Genomic DNA, 23,772 nt, shown 5'->3' with positions numbered 1-23,772 from the left:
AGCCCGAGGTTGTTTCGGTTTGTTGTTACACGATGTTCTGCCTTCATTAAACTGTCGCACCCACGAACGCACTTTCGACACATCTGTAACTCCATCACCACAAGTCTCCTTCAACTGTCGATGAATTTCAATTGGTTTCACACCACGCAAATTCAGAAAACGAATGAATGCACACTGTTCACGTAAGGAAAACGTCGCCATTTTAAGTATTTAAAACAGTTATCATTCTCGCCGCTGGCGGTAAAATTCCATCTGCCGTACGGTGCTGCCATCTCTGGGACGTATTGACAATGAACGTGGCCTCATTTTAAAACAACGCGCATGTTTCTATCTCTTTCCAGTCCGGAGAAAAAAAATCGGAGGCCATAGAACTTGAATGCACCTCGTACCTTCAGAAGTGTTGCCAGTGCAGGATTTTCTGCACAAACTGACCTCTCAATCATGTCCCATAAACGTTCTATGTGATTTATGTCAGGCGATCTGAGTGGTCAAATGTATCTTTCGAAATGTCCGGAATGTTCTTCACACCAATTGAAAAAACACTGACCTGTGGCAGGGAGCACTACCAATCACATAAATTCCATCGCCGCTTTTCGGTAACATGACGTCCATGCACGGCTGAAAACGTTCCCGAAGTAGCCGAACATCCGGAGGACCCAGTCCATTCCATGCAAACACAGTGCACACCAGTATGGAGCCACGACCAGCTTGCACAGTGCCTTGCTGTCAACTCAGATCCGTGGCTCTGTGGGGTCTGCGCCACTCACGAACCCTACCATCACCAGCTGAAATCTGGACTCACCTAACCAGGCCACGGTTTTCCAATCGTCTACCGTCTGACCAATACGGTTACGAGCCCACGGGAGGTGGTGCGGGCGATGTCGTTCTGTTAGCAAAGCCACTTGCATCAGTGATCTGCTGCCATAACGCCACATTTCGCTGCAACGTCCTAACACATACGCTCATAGTACGGCCCACATTGGTTTCTGCGGTGATTTCGTGCAGCACTGCTTGTCTGCTAGCACTGACCAGTCTACGCATAAAACTCTCCTCTCAGTGGTTAAGTGAAGGCCGTCGCCCACGGCGTTGTCCTTGGTGTGACGTGACGCCTGAAATGTGTAATTTCTTGGCACGCTCTTGACACTGTGGATCTTCAGATACTGAATTTGCTAACAATTTCCGAAATGGAATGTACCATGAGTCTAGCTCTAACTACTGATACGCACTCGAAGTGCGTTAATTCGCATCGTGCGGCCGTAATCTCGTCAGAATTGTTTTCAAATGAATCACCTGAATGAAAATGATACACTAGCCGTCTGTACATGTGTATATCGCTATGCCATGGCTTTCATCACCTCACTGTATACATATGTACCGGGTGATCAAAAAGTCAGTATAAATTTGAAAACTGAATAAATCACGGAATAATGTACAGGGTTATTACAAATGATTGAAGCGATTTCACAGCTCTACAATAACTTTATTATTTGAGATATTTTCACAGTGCTTTGCACACACATACAAAAACTCAAAAAGTTTTTTTAGGCATTCACAAATGTTCGATATGTGCCCCTTTAGTGATTCGGCAGACATCAAGCCGATAATCAAGTTCCTCCCACACTCGGCGCAGCATGTCCCCATCACTGAGTTCGAAAGTATCGTCGATGCGAGCTCGCAGTTCTGGCACGTTTCTTGGTAGAGGAGGTTTAAACACTGAATCTTTCACATAACCCCATAGAAAGAAATCGCATGGGGTTAAGTCGGGAGAGCGTGGAGGCCATGACATGAATTGCTGATCATGATCTCCACCACGACCGATCTATCGGTTTTCCAAACTCCTGTTTAAGAAATGCCTAACATCGTGATGGAAGTGCGGTGGAGCACCATCCTGTTGAAAGATGAAGTCGCCGCTGTCGGTCTCCAGTTGTGGCATGAGCCAATTTTCCAGCATGTCCAGATACACGTGTCCTGTAACGTTTTTTTCGCAGAAGAAAAAGGGGCCGTAAACTTTAAACCGTGAGATTGCACAAAACACGTTAACTTTTGGTGAACTGCGAATTTGCTGCACGAATGCGTGAGGATTCTCTACCGCCCAGATTCGCACATTGTGTCTGTTCACTTCACCATTAAGAAAAAATGTTGCTTCATCACTGAAAACAAGTTTCGCACTGAGCGCATCCTCTTCCGTGAGCTGTTGCAACCGCGCCGAAAATTCAAAGCGTTTGACTTTGTCATCGGGTGTCAGGGCTTGTAGCAATTGTAAATGGTAAGGCTTCTGCTTCAGCCTTTTCCGTAAGATTTTCCAAACCGTCGGCTGTGGTACGTTTAGCTCCCTGGTTGCTTTATTCGTCGACTTCCGCGGGCTACGCGTGAAACTTGCCCGCACGCGTTCAACCGTTTCTTCGCTCACTGCAGGCCGACCCGTTGATTTCCCCTTACAGAGGCATCCAGAAGCTTTAAACTGCACACACCATCGCCGAATGGAGTTAGCAGTTGGTGGATCTTTGTTGAACTTCGTCCTGAAGTGTCGTTGCACTGTTATGACTGACTGATGTAAGTGCATTTCAAGCACGACATACGCTTCCTCGGCTCCTGTCGCCATTTTGTCTCACTGCGCTCTCGAGCGCTCTGGCGGCAGAAACCTGAAGTGCGGCTTCAGCCGAACAAAACTTTATGAGTTTTTCTACGTATCTGTAATGTGTCGTGACCATATGTCAATGAATGGAGCTACAGTGAATTTATGAAATCGCTTCAATCATTTGTAATAGCCCTGTAGATAGAGAGGTTCAAATTGACACACATGCTTGGAATGGCATGGGGTTTTATTAGAGCCGAAGATGTCCGACAGATGGCGCTTCATCTGATCAGAATAGCAATAATTAGTATAACAAAGTGAGACAAAGCAAAGATGATGTTCTTCACAGGAAATGCTCAATATGTCCACCATCATTCCTTAACGATAGCTGTAGTCGAGGAATAATGTTGTGAACAGCACTGTAAAGCATGTCCAGTTACGGTGAGGCATTGGCGTCGGATGTTGTCTTTCACCATCCCTAGGGATGTCGGTCGATCACGATACACTTGCGACTTCAGGTAACCCCAAAGCCAATAATCGCACGGACTGAGGTCTGGGGATCTGGGAGGCCGAGCATGACGAAAGCGGCGGCTGAGCACACGATCATCAGCAAACGACGCGCGCAAGAGATCTTTCACGCATCTAGCAATACTTTTTTTTTTTTTGTTCTAATAAAACCCCATGTCATTCCAAGCATGTGTGTCAATTTTTACCTCTCTATCTACATTATTCCGTGGTTTATTAAGTTTTCAAATTTATACTGACTTTTTGATCACCCGGTATATTACAATACATACAGAGGAAACATTCTTAGAAAAAGTTTCGAAAAGTTCTTGACCGATTTACTCCAAATGGATACATAACGCTGTAATAAAAGTTTGTACAGATATATCCTGTACATTTCTTTAAAAACAATGTACAGATTACCTGCTAAAAACGACGTAGACGTCGAAAGTGCTGTGCTATGCTGTGTAATATCCACGACACTATGTTCTAGCCACAAGATGTTAAAATGAAGTAAGTGTACAAACTTCAACAAATACTATCGATACTACAATATTTTAAACGTAGCCGCACAACAGCAATGGTTCCACATAATAAAATTATAAATAGCCAACCAGTTGCAATGGATAAAGACATTCTTTAGCTAGGTTTCGACAAATATAAATTTGTCTTCTTCAGAACGTAGCCTAAGGACAATGAACATCATAGCTTAAATTATTATTTTTTTTTTCGTTATTGTGATTTTAAACACCTTATACAAAGGCGGGCTGTCAGTAGCAGAGTACGCCGCTCTTCAGCCTTGAGTTTGACAATAAGTATTACATAGAGGTGGCACAGAGAATACAGTCAAAACGGCGGGCAAGAAATGTAGACACTAAAAAACAAAAAAACATGGAGCCGTTCACGCTGGACGAGAAACATCACTAACACTAGTTGACACGGCGCACGTAACATGGATGATGGCGACGGTACACGTGAACAGTGGCGGCGTGACGGCGATCAAACACTAAACACAAACGAAGCACACACACAGGACACTGATGGCAATGATCTCCGGCGCGCGAAGGTTCACTGTGCGTGTACGAGTCCGGGGACCTGCCAAGAGAGGAGGAGGAGGAAGGGGAGTGGGAGAGCGAGAGGGGAGAGCAGAGATTCCACGGGCAGGGGAGATAGGGGGAGGGAGGAAAGGGGAGGGGAAGCCCAGGGTAAGAGGGGAGGAGGGAGGGGACGGGGCAAAAGGAAAGAGAAGGGAAGGGAAGAGAAGGGAGGGAGGGTGCCTAAAGGAAAGGTCACAGGAAGTGGGGGGGAGAATCAAAGTTGATAGGAGGGGTAGATGGAGGGGAGGAGGGCATCATCAGGGAGGGGGGGCTGGCGGAAGCCACCTTGGTGAGGAGGGTGGAGAGATGGAGACCGGGTGGGACGTGGGAATACAGGCGCGGCAGCGGGCGGGGGCGGGAGAGGATGGGTGAGACAAGCGGGTGAGGAGGATCGAGTTTGCGGGAGGTGTACAGGATCCGTATCCTTTCAAGGAAAAGGAGGAGGTGGGGGAAGGGGATGAGATCGTACAGGATCCGCGTGGGGGAGGAGAGCATAGCTTACATTAGAAAAGTATGAAACTTAAGCCAAGAATAACTTTTAACACAATCAGAGAACTCTTGCGTTACAGAAGTATGATAACGACGACTGGTACTTACAATTTTACATTAGTAAGGACTAATGTAGCATCGCAGTTTTTACAATTGTCGGCATAGATCCATTTGTCAAAAATGAAAGATAGCCCTAGAATTAGGGTTTGTCATGTAAATACAAAATAGTTCATGGATCTTGCAGAGCTCACAACCGACTGTGTGTAATCGGCGAGCGTAGTCACTCTGAAAACAGGGCAGGTGGCGCTCGTGCCGAGAAACATGTGCCAATTGCGTACAAAGGCAACGTGTAAATTATCAGTATTACTAACGTCCTTAGGTAGAGTAACAATAAAAAAAGGAAGGAAATTAACACTCCCGTTATAACAGTATGGGAGCATTGCTACAGATAATGTAACTTAAAATCCGTCTTGATTGCAATTTTTTTTTTTTTTTATTATTCATATGACCGGTTTCGGTTCATTCAAAACCATCTTCAGATCTGATATTTCAGTTACAGGAGTAACCCGTCATGTGACATAGCATGTGAAAGTTGCTGTATTGGGACGGGTTACTACTGTAACTGAAATATCAGGTCTGAAGATGGTTTTGAATGAACCCAAACCAGTCCTATGAATAATAAAAAAAAATTGCAATCAAGACGGATTTTAAGTAACATTATAAAATCACTGATTGCTGTTATCCCATAAGACATTATGTCTGTTTTTGCACAGATAATGTAGTTATACATAAAAAAAGGCAGGTGACGCCTACGCCAAGAAACTTAGGCCCAGTGGCATATACAGCCAAAATATAAAAAATTACACTACTATATTAGTGAAGCTCACAAACTGTATATATGTCAGAACTTTAAAATTGACAATAATGGCTCTTGTCAAGAAAGAATTACGAACACTGGTACATGATCCTGTTAATACACATTCACAGGGAAAACAAAATTTTAGAGCCAGGCAAAATCACAAAGGGCCGATGTAGTACCAAACATACATCGTGAGAAAACCACCATTACACTGAAGGTGCATCATAGCGTCCTGAGGAAATAAACCACTAAGGTTACCAGCATTAATGTTATACCGTAAACAGTACAGGTTTAAAGCCTTCGAAAAATTGTCTACAAGCAAGGTTCAACTGGTCGTTCAGTATATTATCGTCCTTGAGCTCAAGATGTTTGAACATTTGTAACTCTTCCCACAGATCTAATCTACGCCCTTTGACTTCTCTGTGTAGGATTACAGTGTCTTCTAAATGTTTAGACGTATGACTGGCTATCAGCAGGTGTTCAGCAAAAGTAGAACTGTGTATATTCGCTCCTTTTTTACCTAATAGGTGTTCTTTATATCTAGTTTTCATAGCTCTGCCTGTTTGACCAATATAATATGAAGGACAGTTATTACAGGTTAGTTTGTAAACCCCTGAATTGGAAAACGGATCGCCGGCGATCTCTACTGAATGTACAAGATTTCTCTTTACACTGTTATCTGTAGAGAAGGAGACGTTGCAGTTATATTTTTTATTAGAAGACGTTTTATCCTATACGATATAATACCCGACAAAGAAATAGAAATAAATTTTTTAGCTTCTTTGCTATCAGTGGGGAGGTTGTTGCTCAAAGTCGAACAGTTTTGGGAAGTTTTCTTACTGAACATGTAATCATTCATATTCTGATTGTACCCATTATTAACCGCAATCGCTTTGATGACATTCAATTCTTTATGTTGATCGGCAAGTGATAAAGGAGTAGTTACCATACGGTGAATGGCAGAATGAAAAAACGCCAGTTTATGAGCTTTTGGATGAGTTGAGTCAGCATGGATGACATTATCTGAATACGTTTGAAGATGTTGAAATTGGAGGAACTATTCTGTATAGAAATTGTTAAATCAAGAAAGTTAAGTTCACCTTTTTCATTCTGATGTTCTTTTGTGAAGGAAATTTTTTTCATGTAAGCCATTGAAAGTATTGAAGAGAAGCTCTAACTCATGATCAGTACCGTCAAAAGCAATGATAATGTCGTCAACATAACGTGCATAATAGCGGATTTTGTGGCGTAATTCTGAACTTGAATTGAAGAACGTTTATTTCCAGAGCGTTGATGGAAACATCTGCCAAAATACCAGGGAGAGGACTACCCATTGCTAATCCATCTGGTTGTACACACATTTTCCCATTGAACGTGAAATAATTGTATTTCAAAACGACTTTAAGCAAACTAATCAGTTCAGTAATCTGAATTTCACTTAGTTTTTTTTATGTTTTAGTAAATTCTTTTTTACAAGGGCTATGGTTACATCGACCGTGACATTTGTATAAAGACTGACGATGTCGAAGGAAACCAGTCTAGTGTTAGGTGTACATCTTACAGTTTGAATATTGTAGATCAATTCCTTGCTGTTTTTAACCGAAAAATTATTTTCAAATATAAAAGACATATCCCGTACAATAAACGACGGGTGTTCGATAGATCTGCAATTCGCTGGACTACATACACATGGACTTCAAATAAAGGTCAAAATGGTGTCTCGTGACACTGTACAAGGTGCATTCAAGTTCTAAGGCCTCCGATTTTTTTCCTCCGGACTGGAAAGAGATAGAAACATGCGCATTGTTTTAAAATGAGGCCGCGTTCATTGTCAATACGTCCCAGAGATGGCAGCACCATACGGCACATGGAATTTTACCGCCAGCGGCGAGAATGAGATCTGTTTTAAATACTTAAAATGGCGACGTTTTCCTTACTTGAACAGCGTGCAATCATTCGTTTTCTGAATTTGCGTGGTGTGAAACCAATTGAAATTCATCCACAGTTGAAGGAGACATTTGGTGATGGAGTTATGGATGTGTCTAAAGTGCGTTCGTGGGTGCGACAGTTTAATGAAGGCAGAACATCGTGTGACAACAAACCGAAACAACCTAGGGCTCGCACGAGCCGGTCTGACGACACGATGGAGAAAGTGGAGAGAATTGTTTTGGGGGATCGCCGAATGACTGTCGAACAGATCGCCTCCAGAGTTGGCATTTCTGTGGGTTCTGTGCACACAATCCTGCATGACGACCTGAAAATGCGAAAAGTGTCATCCAGGTGGGTGCCACGAATGCTGACGGACGACCACACGGCTGCCCGTGTGGCACGTTGCCGAGCAATGTTGACGCGCAACGACAGCACGAATGGGACTTTCTTTTCGTCAGTTGTGACAATGGATGAGACGTGGATGCCATTTTTCAATCCAGAAACAAAGCGCCAGTCAGCTCAATGGAAGCACACAGATTCACCACCACCAAAAAAATTTCGGGTAACTGACAGTGCTGAAAAAATGATGGTGCCCATGTTCTGGGACAGCGAGGGCGTAATCCTTAACCATTGCGTTCCAAAGGGCACTACAGTAACAGGTGCATTACGACGAAAATGTTTTGAAGAACGAATTCCTTCCTGCACTGCAACAAAAACGTCCGGGAAGGGCTGCGCGTGTTCTGTTTCACCAAGACAACGCACCCGCAGATCGAGCTAACGTTACGCAACAATTTCTTCGTGATAACAACTTTGAAGAGATTCCTCATGCTCCCTACTCACCTGACCTGGCTTCTAGTGACTTTTGGCTTTTTCCAGCAATGAAAGACACTCTCCGTGGCCGCACATTCACCAGCCCTGCTGCTATTGCCTCAGCGATTTTCCAGTGGTCAAAACAGACTCCTAAAGAAGCCTTCGCCGCTGCCATGGAATCATGGCGTCAGCATTGTGAAAAATGTGTACGTCTGCAGGGCGATTACGTCGAGAAGTAACGCCAGTTTCATCGATTTCGGGTGAGTAAGTGATTAGAAAAAAAAATCGGAGGCCTTAGAACTTGAATGCACCTCGTACTAACGACATATGGCGTCATTTGACAAAGGCGGCATTTTTACACCTCATCGGTCTATTTCCAGATGCATGGTCAGAATATCCGACATGCTAGATATTGCCCTTCACGGTCGGAAACACTCCTCAGGGTGCTTTTTGCATGCTATGACGCAGGAAGCTCGGCGCGCACGTTTGACTGCGCGGTCCGTGTTCCGACGGCTTTACCCTAAATGTGGCCGTAAAGACCACGAAGGCAAGACCAGGGAAATCAGGGCTCGTACGGACGCATAAAAGACAGCCGTTTCTCCGTCGCCACATTTGCGCGTGGAACAGAAAAGGAAGTGACCAGCATTAGTAAAGGTACCCTCCGCTATGCACCATAGATTGGCTTACAGAATGTATGTGTAGATACAGATGTAGATCGCATACTGGCTACGCATCCCACTGCGACTGCCCTATGGTAGGACTGCTGATATTCTTAAAAGTATCGCGAATCCGATACATCTAAATTTAAAACAATTACCAGATCTCGATATAGCGAAAAAAGTACAGGGTGTCCGAAAAGTCTTTCCCTGATTACATAAATTGATAACTCAGGCTAGAAGTAAGATACAAATATGAAACTTGTGTCGATTTGTTTGCAACTATCAAAGTTTTTTTTCTGTTTTACGTTCGCAGTACGTAAGTAGTGGATGAGGTGCAGTGCCCAAGAAGCCACGTTAACCAGTCAGTAGACGGCACAGTGTGTCCTGTGGTACCATGAGCCACGATCATCAACCACAGTGCAGAGACACTTCCAGACATTTGGAAGGAATCCACCTGATGCCAAGAGCATTAAAGCCTGGTATGAGAAGTTCAAGAACACAGGATCGGTTGCTGACCTTCCGAGGTCTGGTCGACCGAGATCCTCAGCAGACAGGGTGGAAGCTGTAAGGCAGTCTTTTCTGTGAAGTCCGAAGAAATCGGTGCGCAGGGCCTCACGTAAATTACAGATGGCAAAAAGCTCTCTCCGTGACATTTTACACAAACGTTTATTGTTTCGTGCATACAACGTGCAAATCGTTCAGGCCTCGTTGCCCAATGAGAGTACATGTCGATATGACTTTGCGGTCGAAATGCTGTCACGTATTGAGGACGATGATGGTTAGACGAATTGCCTTTTCCGACGAAGCGACCTTTTTTGTGAGTGGAGTAGTGAATCGCCATGATGTGCGCATTTGGGGTTCACAGCCCCCTGCACCAGAGGCAGTCCACAGGTGAATGTTTGGTGCGCGCTATCGCACGATCGAATTATCGGGCCATTCTTCTTCGCTGACGCTACCGTCACATCTGCAGTGTATCTGGACATGTTGCAACTGTATGCTGTTCCTCAGCTGCTTCAATATCATCCCAATGTCTCGTTTCAGCAAGACGGTGCACCGCCTCATTGGGGTTTGGACGTCCGTGCCTATCTCGATATGACCTTTCCTGGGCGATAGATTGGTCGTGATGGGCCAACGGTTTGGCCTCCACGCTCTCCTGACATAACCCCATTAGACTCCTTTTTACGGGGTTATGTCAAGGACGAGGTCTACCGAACACGTGTACCAGATCTTTAAACACTGCGGCAACGGACAACCACAGACGTTGAATCGATCCCTCCAGTGATGTTGGCTAATGTGTGGACGGAAACTGAATATTGCCTAGATGTGCTACGTGCTACCAAGGGTGCTCATGTGGAAGTTTACTGATGTGCGAAAAAAACTTTGATAGTTTGTAAAGAATTAGACACCACTTCCATATTTGTATCTTACTTCTAGCCTGAGTTATCAATTTATGTAATCAGGGAAAGACTTTTCGGACACCCTGTATAAGTATGTCGACGGAAAAGATATCCACTTTTTTTTTTTTTTTTTTATCACCAGTCTTCTGACTGGCTTGATGCGGCCCGCCACGAATTCCTTTCCTGTGCTAACCTCTTCATCTCAGAGTAGCACTTGCAACCTACGTCCCCAATTATTTGCTGTGTGTATTCCAATATCTGTCTTCCTCTACAGTTTTTGCCCTCTACAGCTCCCTTTAGTACCATGGAAGTCATTCCCTCATCTCTTAGCAGATCTCCTATCATCCTGTCCCTTCTCCTTATCAGTGTTTTCCACATATTCCTTTCCTCTCCGATCCTGCGTAGAACCTCCTCGTTCCTTACCTTATCACTCCACCTAATTTTCAACATTCGTCTGTAGCACCACCTCTCAAATGCTTCGATTCCCTTCTGTTCCTGTTTTCCCACAGTACATGTTTCACTACAATACAATACTGTGCTTCAGACGTACATTCTCAGAAATTTCTTCCTAAAATTATGGCCCATGTTTGATTCGAGTAGACTTCTCTTGGCCAGGAAAGCCCTTGTCGTCATAGCTAGTTTTCTTTTGGTGTCCTCCTTGCTCCGCCCGTCATTGATTATTTTACTGCCTAGGTAGCAGAATTCCTTAACTTCATCTACTTCGTGACCATCAGTCCTGATGTTAAGTTTCTCGCTGTTTCCATTTCTGCTACATCTCACTACTTTCGTCTTTCTTCGATTTATTCTCAATCCATACTGTGTACTCATTAGACTGTTCATTCCATTCAGCAGAATATGTAATTCTTCTTCTGTTTTACTCAGAATAGCAATGTCATCAGCGAATCGTATCATTGATATCTTTTCACTTTGAATTTTAATTCCACTCCTAAATATTTCTTTCATTTCCACCATTCCTTCTGCGATGTACAGATTGAAGAGTAGGGGTGAAAGGCTAATTCCCTAGCGATCGATGTCCTCAGCAGTTTGGTCCCATAGGACTTACCACACATTTCCATCGCACCCTTTTTAAACCGGGCACTTCGTTCTTCGTCGTCCAATGCTGTTATTCCCTCCTGGCTCTTGTACGAGTACATGAGGTATATTACCCATGTCTCCCTATTGCTTACCCCTATTTTTCTCAGAATTTCGAACATCTTGCAACATTTTACATTGTCGAATGCTTTTTACGTGTCGATAAATCCTACGAACGTGTCTCGATTTTTCTGTAGTCTTGCTTCCATTATCAACTGTAACGTCAAAATTGCCTCTCGCGCCTTTACCTTTTCTAAAGCCAAACTGATCGTTATCTAGCACATCCTCAACTTTCTTTTCCATTCTTCTGCATATTATTCTTGTAAGCAACTTGGATGCATGAGCTCTTACGCTGATCGTGCGATAATTCTCGCACTTGTCAGCTCTTGCAATCTTCGCAATTGTGTGGATGATACCTTTCCGTAAGTCAGACGGTATGTCGGCAGAATCATGTTGTCTACACACCAACGTGAATAGTCGTTTTGTTGCCACTTCCCCCAATGATTTTAGAAATTCTGATGGAATGTTATCTATCCCTTCTGCCTTATTTGACCGTAACTCCTCCAAAGCTCTTTTAAATTCCGATTCTAATACTGGATCCCCTATCTCTTCTAAATCGACTCCTGTTTCTTCTTCTATCACATCAGACAAATCTTCACCCTCATAGAGGCTTTCAATGTATTCTTTCCACCTATCTGCTCTCTCCTCTGCATTTAACAGTGGAATTCCCGTTGCACTCTTAATGTTACCACCGTTGCTTTTAATGTCACCAAAGGTTGTTTTGACTTTCCTGTATGCTGAGTCTGTCCTTCCGACAATCATATCTTTTTCGATGTCTTCACATTTTTCCTGCAGCCATTTCGTATTAGCTTCCCTGCACTTCCTATTTATTTCATTCCTCAACGACTTGTATTTCTTTATTCCTGATTTTCCCGGAACATGTTTGTACTTCCTCCTTTCATCAATCAACTGAAGTATTTCTTCTGTTACCCATGGTTTCTTCGCAGCTACCTTCTTTGTACCTATGTTTTTCTTCCCAACTTCTGTGATGGCCCTTTTTAGAGATGTCCATTCCTCTTCAACTGTACTGCCTACTGCGCTATTCCTTATTGCTGTATCTATAGCGTTAGAGAACTTCAAACGTATGTCGTCATTCCTTAGTACTTCCGTACCCCACTTCTTTGCGTATTGATTCTTCCTGACTAATGTCTTGAACTTCAGCCTACTCTTCGTCACTACTATATTGTGATCTGAGTCTATATCTGGTCCTGGGTACGCCTTACAATCCAGTATCCGATCTCGGAATCCCTGTCTGACCATGATGTAATCTAAATGAAACCTTCCCGTATCACCCGGCCTTTTCCGAGTATACCTCCTCCCCTCTTGTGATTCTTGAGCAGAATATTCGCTATTACTAGCTGAAATTTAATACAGAACTCAATAAGTCTTTCTCCTCTCTCATTCCTTGTCCAAAGCCCATATTCTCCCGTAACCTTTCCTTCCACTCTTTCCCCTATAACTGCATTCCAGTCCCCCATGACATCTCCTTTTACGTACGGTATTACCATTTCAATATCCTCATGTACTTCCTCTATCTCTTCATCTTCAGTTTGCGATGTCGGCATGTATGTAACTCCCCTATCGTTGTCGATGTTGGTTTCCTATGGAGTCTGATAAGAACTACCCTATCACAGAACTGTTCACAGTAACACACCCTCTGCCCTACCTGTCTATTCATAACGAATCCTACACCTGTTATACCATTTTCTGCTGCTGTTGATATAACCCTACACTCATCTGACCAGAAATCCTTCTCTTCTTTCCATTTCACTTCACGGAGCCCTAGTATATCTAGATTGAGCCTTTTCATTTCCCTTTTCAGATTTTCTAGTTTCCCTACCACGTTCAAGCTCCTGACATTCCACGCCCCGACTCGTAGAACGTTATCCTTCCGTTGATTATTCAATCTTTTTCTCATGGTAACCTCCCCCTTGGCAGTCCCCTCCCGGAGATCCGGATGGGGAACTATTCCGGAATCTTTTGCCAATGGAGAGATCATCATGACACTTCTTCAATTACAGGCCACATGTCCTGTGGATATACGTTACGTGTCTTTAATGCAGTGGTTTCCATTGCCTTCTGCATCCTCATGTCGTTGATCATTGCTGATTCTTCCGCCTTTAGGGGCAATTTCCCACCCCTAGGACAAGAGAGTGCCCTGAACCTCTATTCGCTCCTCCGCCCTCTTTGACAAGGCCGTTGGCCGAATGAGGCTGGCTTCTTATGCCGGAAGTCTTCAGCCGCCATTGCTGATTATTAAACCCGGGACCGAATCAAAGACGCTACCCCTAGAGCAGGGCTTGTACAGACGCATAAAGACAGTCGTTTCTCCTTAGCCACATTTGCGAGTGGAACAGGAAAGGAAGTGACTAGCAGTGGTACAAGGTACCCTCCACTACGCACCATAATTTGACTTACAGAATGTATGTATAGATGCAGATGTAGATGACAAACTGGTTACGCATCCCACTGCAACTGCCCTATGGTAAAACTGTTGATATTTATAAAAAAAAAAAACGAGCAACCGATATATCGATATTTCAAAAGGTGTCATTAGTTGCTCTGGATATACCGAAAAAAGCAATGGATATATCGACGTAAAATATATCGACCCATTGGCCTATAAAAAAAATCAGCTGAAACTTCCGAGCATATTAAAACTGTGTGCCGGGCCGAGACTCGAACTCGGGACCTTTGCCTTTCGCGGGCAGGTGCTCTACCACCTAAGCTACCCAAGCACGACTCACGCCCCGTCCTCACAGCTTTAATTCCGCCAGTACCTCGTCTCCTACCTTCCAAACTTCACAGAAGCTCTCCTGCGAACCTTGCAGGCTGTGACTAAGCCATGTCTCCGCAAAATCCTATCTTTCAGGAGTGCTAGTTCTGCAAGGTTCGCAGGAGAGTTTCTGTGAAGTTTGGAAGGTAGGAGACGAGGTACTGGCGGAATTAAAGCTCTGAGGACGGGACGTGAGTCGTGCTTGGGTAGCTCAGTGGTTCAGCGTGTTCGGTCAGAGGGTTTGGCTACCCTCTGTAAAAAAAAATAATAAAAAAAACTGAGGGAACGAATCAACGATCAACCTGAACAGGCGTCATCGGACGTCCGCCACGAACAAATTCAACGAACAATCTAGAACAAAATGAGATTAAAAAAAAGTGGTAGAGCACTTGCCCGCGAAAGGTAAAGGCCCCGAGTTCGAGTCCCGGCCCGGCACACAGTTTTAATCTGCCAGGAAGTTTCATTTCAACGCACACTCCGCTGTAGAGTGAAAATTTCATTCTAAAATATTAGCTGCCAGTTTTCGAGCTGATTATTTAATTATTGACTTATTATTAGATACTCTGTACATCAACAAGCTAGCAGCCTGCTTATCCCCCTGAGAGCAGGAATTGAAAGGAAAACGATGCGTGTTCACGCCTGGTGACAGCCACTTTGCTAACAATGGTAAACGCATGTAACTAGGACAATAGAAGGCGACCGATGGGTCCTTCGTTCGGTTTCGTCACATATCGGATTTGTCAGAACACTTCATATCGAGTTCTCTTTTCTCTTTTTGTTTTTCTGTTTTTTTCATTTCTGCAAACGCTAACGACCAAGCGGTTGTAGTGTCAAAATTTCGTCAAGAAGCTAAACGACTTTCTGTTGGTAGCGCCGAACGCCGATTGCGTCAGCATTTCCCTTCACAAGTCTCTGCCAACCTCGTCGTGTAGATTTTTGTTCGTCATTTTCAGCAACTGTTTTTGAAGAACGCCGATGTGAAGAAAAAGCACACCAGCTGTATTGAAAATCGTTTTCTTCACATCGGAAATCTTGTTATCCAGTTCACCCCGCCAGTGCAACTGGACTACTACTTCTTTTGCGCCACCTATACATGTGTCACTTGGATGCAAAACTGTCCATGTCTACTTTTTAAAAAAATTGAGTTGTCAGCTCTGGATTGTAAATCATGACATTTTACACATGCTTGAAATGCTATTTATGCTGAATGCTCTCCATGTCCTATGGAAAACAGCTCACGAAAAGTGTGGTTAGATTCAAAACTGTCCATGTCCATCAGTAAGTTGAGTGCAAAACTTGCCTTGTCCGTTTCGAAAAATCGCATTGAAGGCTGGTGTCATGTGACTGTAATGCAGGGAGAAAAGCTGTCGCGTGTATTTACCTGCGACTCTCAACACTACAAAGATGGGGCGACATTACAATTCCGTGGTTACTACGGAAAAGCGAGTCACGCAGAATTTTTTTTAGGAACACATTTAATACAAAATTTAACATTGGATTTGGGTCTCCAAAAACAGTTGTTTGTTCCACGTGTCTCAGACTTTTGGAGCAGGTCAAAACTGAAAAGTGTGACGTTAAGAAAGCTCAACTTATGGGTCGAAAGAGACTTCATAACTACAGATGGGTAGTTCGCGAACGAACGGGTGCAAAGGAACGGTTCACCAAGACGAACGAAAGGACCGAGGAACGAATTCCAAGGAACGATCGGTTCATAGTTCACTTCGGTCGCGGCGGTCACTTCGGCAGTTCTCGTTCCAGCCTCGGTCTCCCTCGGCCGCACTCGTCGTTCTTCGCATGACCGCCTGTCTCAGTTCCACTGCCGACTGCTCCTACTTAGTTCAGCGGTCGCCAATTTCAAACGTGTTCCAAACTGCTCTTGCACTTGGTTCTGGCTATTCAGCGTCCACGACCGGTAATCAAAAAGTATTTTATAGTTACGTAAATTACATAAAAATTGATTTGTATGTAATAGGTACGTCTTTTCAGGTAACAAAAGGGCATATCAGCTCACTTCATTATATCGATGAACAGCAGAAGACATACTCATAACAAGGCAAGTTTTTTTTGTTATTCATATATTTTTTGGTTTCATCGACTTGATTTAGCAGCTACCTTTCAATAATTTGCTTAATTTTTAGTGTAAGAAAATTCATATAAAACGATTTTCGTGTATCTTTCACATACAAAACATTACATTTTGGAAGGCCCTAATTATTTTTAAGTTTGGTTGTTTCCGATTTGCATTACCTGCTAGTTTAGTTTCTTTAAAAAAAAAAAAAAGTGGGTTGTGGGTCATTTTTGCTCAGTAGGAAAAGCGGTTCCTCTCCATTTTAAAAGACATACATTGCCATAAAATTGTATTTACTTACTATCTCAAAAACATTTGTTAAGGAGGAGCTTTCAAACCAAAAACGTTACTACTACGAACTTTATTATTACTATTATTGCTGGATTAACTTCAATAATCCAACATAAAAACCTGATTTTTACTAAGCGTGTGGCGCAAGTATGAGAAAACCACATTTTATTTTATGCTTCCATAAAGTCTCCACTGTGCCTACGAACTCAGAGACAACGTGAAGTATATATAGGGTGTAAACGATTATTGATTACAACGTAGCATAGCTATGTAGTGGAAGTCGAAACAAAGAATTTTATACAAGACATTTGTGGTATATTACGTTGGGAAACATCCACCAACAGGTTTACAAGACTACATGAGCTATTATAGCCCATGCGCGTTGCGTGAGGTTTTCATGTTCTCTTCTCCAGCTCTCTACACATCGTCATCGATTGTTTCGCAGTTGTTGCTTGCATTAGCCTGTTATTTCTTCACTGCCTAATTATTACATGTTTGTCTGTTTGTTGTATCTGCTCGTAACGGGCAACACATCGTCCGTAATTGGCAAGTAGTCTGTACTCGGGGCCGGTTTTCCGTGCGCCGCCCTATATTATTCCCCTGCGATCAGCCACACATCCCGACTCAATCTCCCCAAGCTCCTCTCTGGCCGTACATGGGGTCTGGACCCCTCCGCCATCCTCCACACCTATAAATCCCTCATCCGCCCTATCCTTTGTTATGCCCATCCGGCTTGGATCTCCGCCCCCCCCCCTCCCTTTTATAAATCCCTCCAAATCCTTGAACGCCATGCTCTCCGCCTCGCCTATCGCATCCGTCTCCCCTCCCCCACGTGGATCCTGTATGATCTCATCCCCTTCCCCCACCTCCTCCTTTTCCTTGAAAGGATACGGATCCTGTACACCTCCCGTAAACTCGACCCTCCTCACCCGCTCGTCTCCCCGATCCTCTCCCACCCCGCCCGCTGCCGCGCCTGTATGCCCACGTCCCACCTGGTCTCCATCTCTCCACCCTCCTTACCCTCTCCCAAGGTGGCTTCCGCCAGCTCCCCCTCCCTGATGATGTCCTCCTCCCCTCCATCTACCCCTCCTATCAACTTTGACCCTGCCCCCCCCCCACTTCCTGTGTCCTTTCCTTTAGGCACCCTCCCTCCCTTCTCTTCCCTTCCCTTCCCTTCTCTTTCCTTTTTCCCCGTCACCTCCCTCCACCCCTCTTCCCCCGGGCTTCCCCTCCCCCTTCCTCCCTCCCCCCTTTCTCCTCTGCCTGTGGCATCTCTGCTCTCCCCTCTTCCACTCCCCTTCCTCCTCCTCCTCTCTTGGCAGGTCCCCGGACTCGCACACGCATAGTGAACATTCGCGCGCCGGAGATCATCGCCATCAGTGTCTAGTGTGTGTGCTTCGTTTTGTGTTTCGTGCAGTTACAACTCAACTGTTCACATGTGCTGTCGCCTTTCTCCGTGTTTTGTGCGCCGTGTCAACAAGTTTTAGTGTTTTTATCGTCCAACGTGAACGGCTTCTTGTTTATTGTTTTTTGTATCTCCATTTTTTGCCCGCCGTTTTTTTTGTATTGTTTGTATCGCCTCTATGTCATGTTATTGTTCCACTTAAGGCTGAAGAGCAGCGTACTATGCTGCTGCCAGCCCGCCTGTATAGGTGATTAAAATTCCAATAAAGGAAAAAAAAAAAAAACAGCCACACAAGGCTACGGTTGGCTAAACGAGAGGTTCTGCAGAATCACAGGAATCACTTCTAAAAGTGTGTAAGAATTCTGTAATGAATAAAAACTCTATACTCCAGGGGGGAGGCAAGTGCCCCCTCTTGGTGCCCTCCATCCTTCAGTCACCCACACTACTAGTTTTCAGTTTTGTCTTAAGAACCGTATACCAAGCGCAAATGAACGGTGAACGAGTAAAAATGAACGATTCCCAAAAAAGAACGATCAGCAGTGAACTAGTTCCCAAGGATGAACGAGTTTGCCCATCTCTATTCATAACTTTAAAGCAAACAGTTTCTATTCACTGCTGAAGGAAAAGCAAGACAACCTTCTGACAATGTCCTTTGACTGCCAAAAGAATTAACCCTTGTCAAAAATACCTAATCAGAGTGTCGATTACAGTAGGCAATTATACCTATACAATTTTGCCATTGTAGTAGGTTCCTCTAAATCAAAGTTAACCGCTAATAAAGTCTCGATTCACACTTGGCTTGAACATGAATGTAAGAAGGGGTTCAAATGAAATATGTGTTCAGCTCTTTACCACCGTTTGTGCCATACAGACACGAGCAACATACAAACTTTGAGATTAATTGCCGATGGATGCCCTGGGCAAAATAAGAACACAATAGTTGTCTCAATGCAGTGTCACTGGATGTACAAACATGCGCCAGGAGTAAACAAAACAGAAGTTATTTATCGCGTAACTGGATATTCATTCATGCCTCCTGATAGAGGTTTTGGGCTCATCGAAAGGCATCTGCGGAAACGAGAAGTGATAGTTGAGCCATCCGAGTACCGTACCATCTTGGAACAGTATTGGACCCTTCACATGCTACTGAAGAGACTCGAAGGTGGTTGACAGGAAAGGAGCCATTCAAAACATCACTAAACCCGCAGCATCATTCCCCTTCCGGATAACGAAAGTAAAGCGAGTGATTATCACACGTGATTCTCAGAATGCTATAAAAGTCGAAGGGGAGCCTAATTATAATTCTGAAATCAACCTACCAGTGTCCGTATGCAAACGAGGGAAACACTTAGGACACACAAACTCGAGCTGCATTACGAACACGGTCGTCCCTATTAATGAAAAGAAACTGGAGCATGTATCAAAACTCCTCCAGAAACACTACGGTGAGTCCTGGAGGGAACGTGAATCCCTGCCGTGGTACACGACATTACTAGGTTCCAGCGGGTCAGGAACATCAGTTGAATCAGAATGCCTAGCAGGAGAAGATGATGACATTGTTCCAGATATGATGGATTGCAGTTTGTCAGTTGTTACACCGTGTATCTTCAGAAATATTAAAAGAAATTAAAACTGAATACACAGTTTTATGTTCACTCCATATCCTCTCCTCATGTACAACTAGTCAGGTTCAAAACTGTCCGTGTCCATTTCAGTTGCATGCAAAAGTGGCCATGTGCAAAGTCAGATGCAAAACTGTCCAAGTCCATTGGAACTACTGACGGCCTTGGGAGAGCCAGTCCTGACAAAACTCTACCATCTGGTGAGCAAGATGTATGAGACTGGCGAAATACCCTCGGACTTCAAGAAGAATATAATAATTCAAATCCCAAAGAAAGCAGGTGCTGACAGATGTGAAAATTACCGAACAATCAGTTTAATAAGTCACGGCTGCAAAATACTAAAGCGAATTCTTTACAGACGAATGGAAAAACTGCTAGAAGCTGACCCCAGGGAGTATCAGTTTGGATTCTGTAGAAATGTAGAAACACGCAACTAGCTCTGCAGATGACGAAGAAATTGATGAAGTGCATGATGAGATAAAAGAAATCATTCAGACGAAAAACTGGTAGAAGCCGACCTCGGGGAACATCAGTTTGGATTCCGTAGAAATATTGGAACACGTGAGGCAATACTGACCCTACGACTTACCTCGGAAACTAGATTAAGGAAAGGCAAACCTACGCTTCTAGCATTTGTAGACTTAGAGAAAGCTTTTGACAATGTTGACTGGAATACTCTCTTTCAAATTCTGAAGGTGATAGGGGTAAAATTCAGGGAGCGAAAGGCTATTTACAATTTGTACAGAAACCTGATGGCAGTTATAAGAGTCGAGGGGCATGAAACGGAAGCAGTGGATACAGGGTTGTAGCCTATCGCCGATGTTATTCAATTTGTATACTGAGCAAGCAGCGAAGGAAACAAAAGAAAAATTCGGAGTAGGTATTAAAATCCATGGAGAAGAAATAAAAACTTTGAGGTTCGCCGATGACATTGCAATTCTGTCAGAGACAGCAAAGGACTTGGAAGAGCAGTTGAACGGAATGGACAGTGTCATGAAAGGAGGGTATAAGATGAACATCAACAAAAGCAAAATCAGGATAATGGAATGTAGTCGAATTAAGTCGGGTGATGCTGCGGGAATTAGATTAGGAAATGAGACACTTAAAGTAGTAAAGGAGTTTTGCTATTTAGGGAGTAAAATAACTGATGATGGTCGAAGTAGAGAGGATATAAAATGTAGACTGGCAATGGCAAGGAAAGCGTTTCTGAAGAAGAGAAATTTGTTAACGTCGAGTATCGATTTAAGTGTCGGAAAGTCGTTTCTGAAAGTGTTTGTATGGAGTGTAGCCATGTATGTAAGTGAAACATGGACGATAACTAGTTTGGACAAGAAGATAATAGAAGCTTTCGAAATGTGGTGCTACAGAAGAATGCTGAAGATTAGATGGATAGATCACATAACTAATGAGGAGGTATTGAATAGGATTGGGGAGAAGAGAAGTTTGTGGCACAACTTGACTAGAAGAAGGGATCGGTTGGTAGGACATGTTCTGAGACATAAAGGGATCACCAATTTAGTATTGGAGGGCAGCGTGGAGGGTAAAAATCGTAGAGGGAGACCAAGAGATGAATACACTAAGCAGATTCAGAAGGATGTAGGCTGCAGTAGGTACTGGGAGATGAAGAAGCTTGCACAGGATAGAGTAGCATGGAGAGCTGCATCAACCCAGTCTCAGGACTGAAGACCACAACAACAACAACAACAACAACACAGTTTTATGTTCACTCCATATCCTCTCCTCATGTACAACTAGTCAGGTTCAAACTGTCCATGTCCATTTCAGTTGCGTGCAAAAGTGGCCATCTGCAAAGTCAGATGCAAAACTGTCCAAGTCCATTTTTATTTTGCTTATATCTTACATGTTTTGAGTTCCTGATTCTTTTTTTTTTCAATAGCCCAAATGGTTTTGTACTAATCCATACTTATGTATACAACATACAGTGTAGGGCAGTGTGTGTTTACCAAGTGAAAACAGTTTTTCCACTTTTTCTCAAAACCGGTTATGGAGGACATGGACAGTTTTGCATCTACATCTACATCCATACTCCGCAAGCCACCTGACGGTGTGTGGCGGAGGGTACCTTGAGTATATCGGTTCTCCCTTCTATTCCAGCCTCGTATTGTTCGTGGAAAGAAGGATTGTCGGTATACCTGTGTGTGGGCTCTAATCTCTCTGATTTTATCCTCATGGTCTCTTCGCGAGATATACGTAAGAGGGAGCAATATACTGCTTGACTCTTCGGTGAAAGCTCGTACCGAGCTACTGAGCGTCTCTCCTGCAGGGTCTTCCAGTGGAGTTTATCTATCATCTCCGTAACGCTTTCGCGATTACTAAATGATCCTGTAACGAAGCGCGCTGCTCTCCGTTGAATCTTCTCTATCTCTTCTATCAACCCTATCTGGTACGGATCCCACACTGCTGAGCAGTATTCAAGCAGTGGGAGAACAAGCGTACTGTAACCTACTTCCTTTGTTTTCCGATTGCATTTCCTTAGGATTCTTACAATGAATCTCAGTCTGGCATCTGCTTTACCGACGATCAACTTTATATGATCATTCCATTTTAAATCACTCCTAATGCGTACTCCCAGATAACTTATGGAATTAACTGCTTCCAGTTGCTGACCTGCTATTTTGTAGCTAAATGATAAGGGATCTATCTTTCTGTGTATTCGCAGCGTATTACACTTGTCTACATTGAGATTCAATTGCCATTCTCTGCACCATGCGTCAATTCGTTGCAGATCCTCCTGCATTTCAGTACAATTTTCCATTGTTACAACCTCTCGATACACCACAGCATCATCTGCAAAAAGCCTCAGTGAACTTCCGATGTCATCCACCAGGTCATTTATGTATATTGTGAATAGCAACGGTCCTACGACACTCCCCTGCGGCACACCTGAAATCACTCTTACTTCGGAAGACTTCTCTCCATTGAGAATGTCATGCTGCGTTCTGTTATCTAGGAACTCTTCAATCCAATGACACAATTGGTCTGATAGTCCATATGCTCTTACTTTGTTCATTAAACGACTGTGGGGAACTGTATCGAACGCCTTGCGGAAGTCAAGAAACACGGCATCTACCTGTGGACCCGTGTCTATGGTCCTCTGGGTCTCGTGGACGAATAGCGCGAGCTGTGTTTCACACGAACGTCTTTTTCGAAACCCATGCTGATTCCTACAGAGTAGATTTCTAGTCTCCAGAAAAGTCATTATACTCGAACATAATACGTGTTCCAATATTCTACGACTGATGGCCGTTAGAGATATAGGTCTATAGTTCTGCACATCTGGCCGACGTCCCTTCTCGAAATCGGGGATGACCTGTGCCCTTTTCCAATCCTTTCGAACGCTACGCTCTTCTACAGACCTAGGCGACTCACTTGCGTCACACTCACAAAGAAACAAATATCGCATATAACCACCGATGTTTTGGAGAAAATCATCGATATGTCGATACTTACAAGGGAACATCCCCATCGCACCCACCTCAGATTTAGTTATAAGTTGGCACAGTGGATAGGCCTTGAAAAACTGAACACAGATCAATCGAGAAAACAGGAAGAAGTTGTGTGGAACTATGAAAAAATAAGCAAAATATACAAACTGAGTAGTCCATGCGAAGATAGGCAACATCAAGGAGAGTGTGAGCTCCGGAGCGCCGTGGTCCCGTGGTTAGCCTGAGCAGCTGCGGAACGAGAGGTCCTTGGTTCAAGTCTTCCTTCGACTGAAAAGTTTAATTTTTTTATTTTCAGACAATCATCAAAGTTGAGGCACTCACACATAATCAACTTCGCTCTCCAAAATTCCAGGACATGTTCAGATTTGCTTGCACATATGCAGGATTTGACGGTCTATACACGGAAAAATTTGAAAACGTTAAAAACATATGTTTTGACAGCACAAGGAAAAGTGAGCGACTGTGAAACTGTTGGATTCATTTGTTGCAGTTTATGTGACAAACTTTTATGTTTTCATCATTTTTTTGGGAGTAATTATCACATCCACAAGAAAACCTAAATCGGGCAACGTAGAAGAATGTTTTTACCCATTCGCAAGTGTACAAGTTATGTGGGTCGACAACATATTCCTGTCATGTGACGCACATGCCGTCACCAGTGTCGTATAGAAT

The 23,772-nt window shown here is 43.7% G+C and overlaps 1 protein-coding gene across 3 annotated transcripts in view; it reads right to left on the bottom strand.

The window, feature by feature from the left end:
• The window catches only part of LOC126232230 (uncharacterized), a 205,206-nt gene that overhangs the window by 58,044 nt on the left and 123,390 nt on the right, over nt 1-23,772 (bottom strand). Inside the window, exon 2 of one of the 3 annotated variants that reach the window (XM_049942527.1) lies at nt 23,248-23,367. The exons of the other annotated variants lie outside the window; for them this stretch is intronic. The gene's annotated coding sequence lies outside the window, so the exon portion shown is untranslated. The remainder of the gene's footprint in view (nt 1-23,247; nt 23,368-23,772) is intronic. 3 annotated transcript variants of the gene reach the window in all.

Source organism: Schistocerca nitens, unplaced genomic scaffold (genome assembly GCF_023898315.1).
Source record: "Schistocerca nitens isolate TAMUIC-IGC-003100 unplaced genomic scaffold, iqSchNite1.1 HiC_scaffold_466, whole genome shotgun sequence".
NCBI classification, from domain to species: domain Eukaryota; kingdom Metazoa; phylum Arthropoda; class Insecta; order Orthoptera; family Acrididae; genus Schistocerca; species Schistocerca nitens.
Note: the sequence above shows the minus strand (reverse complement) of the source record. Positions and strands in the feature narration are given on the sequence as shown.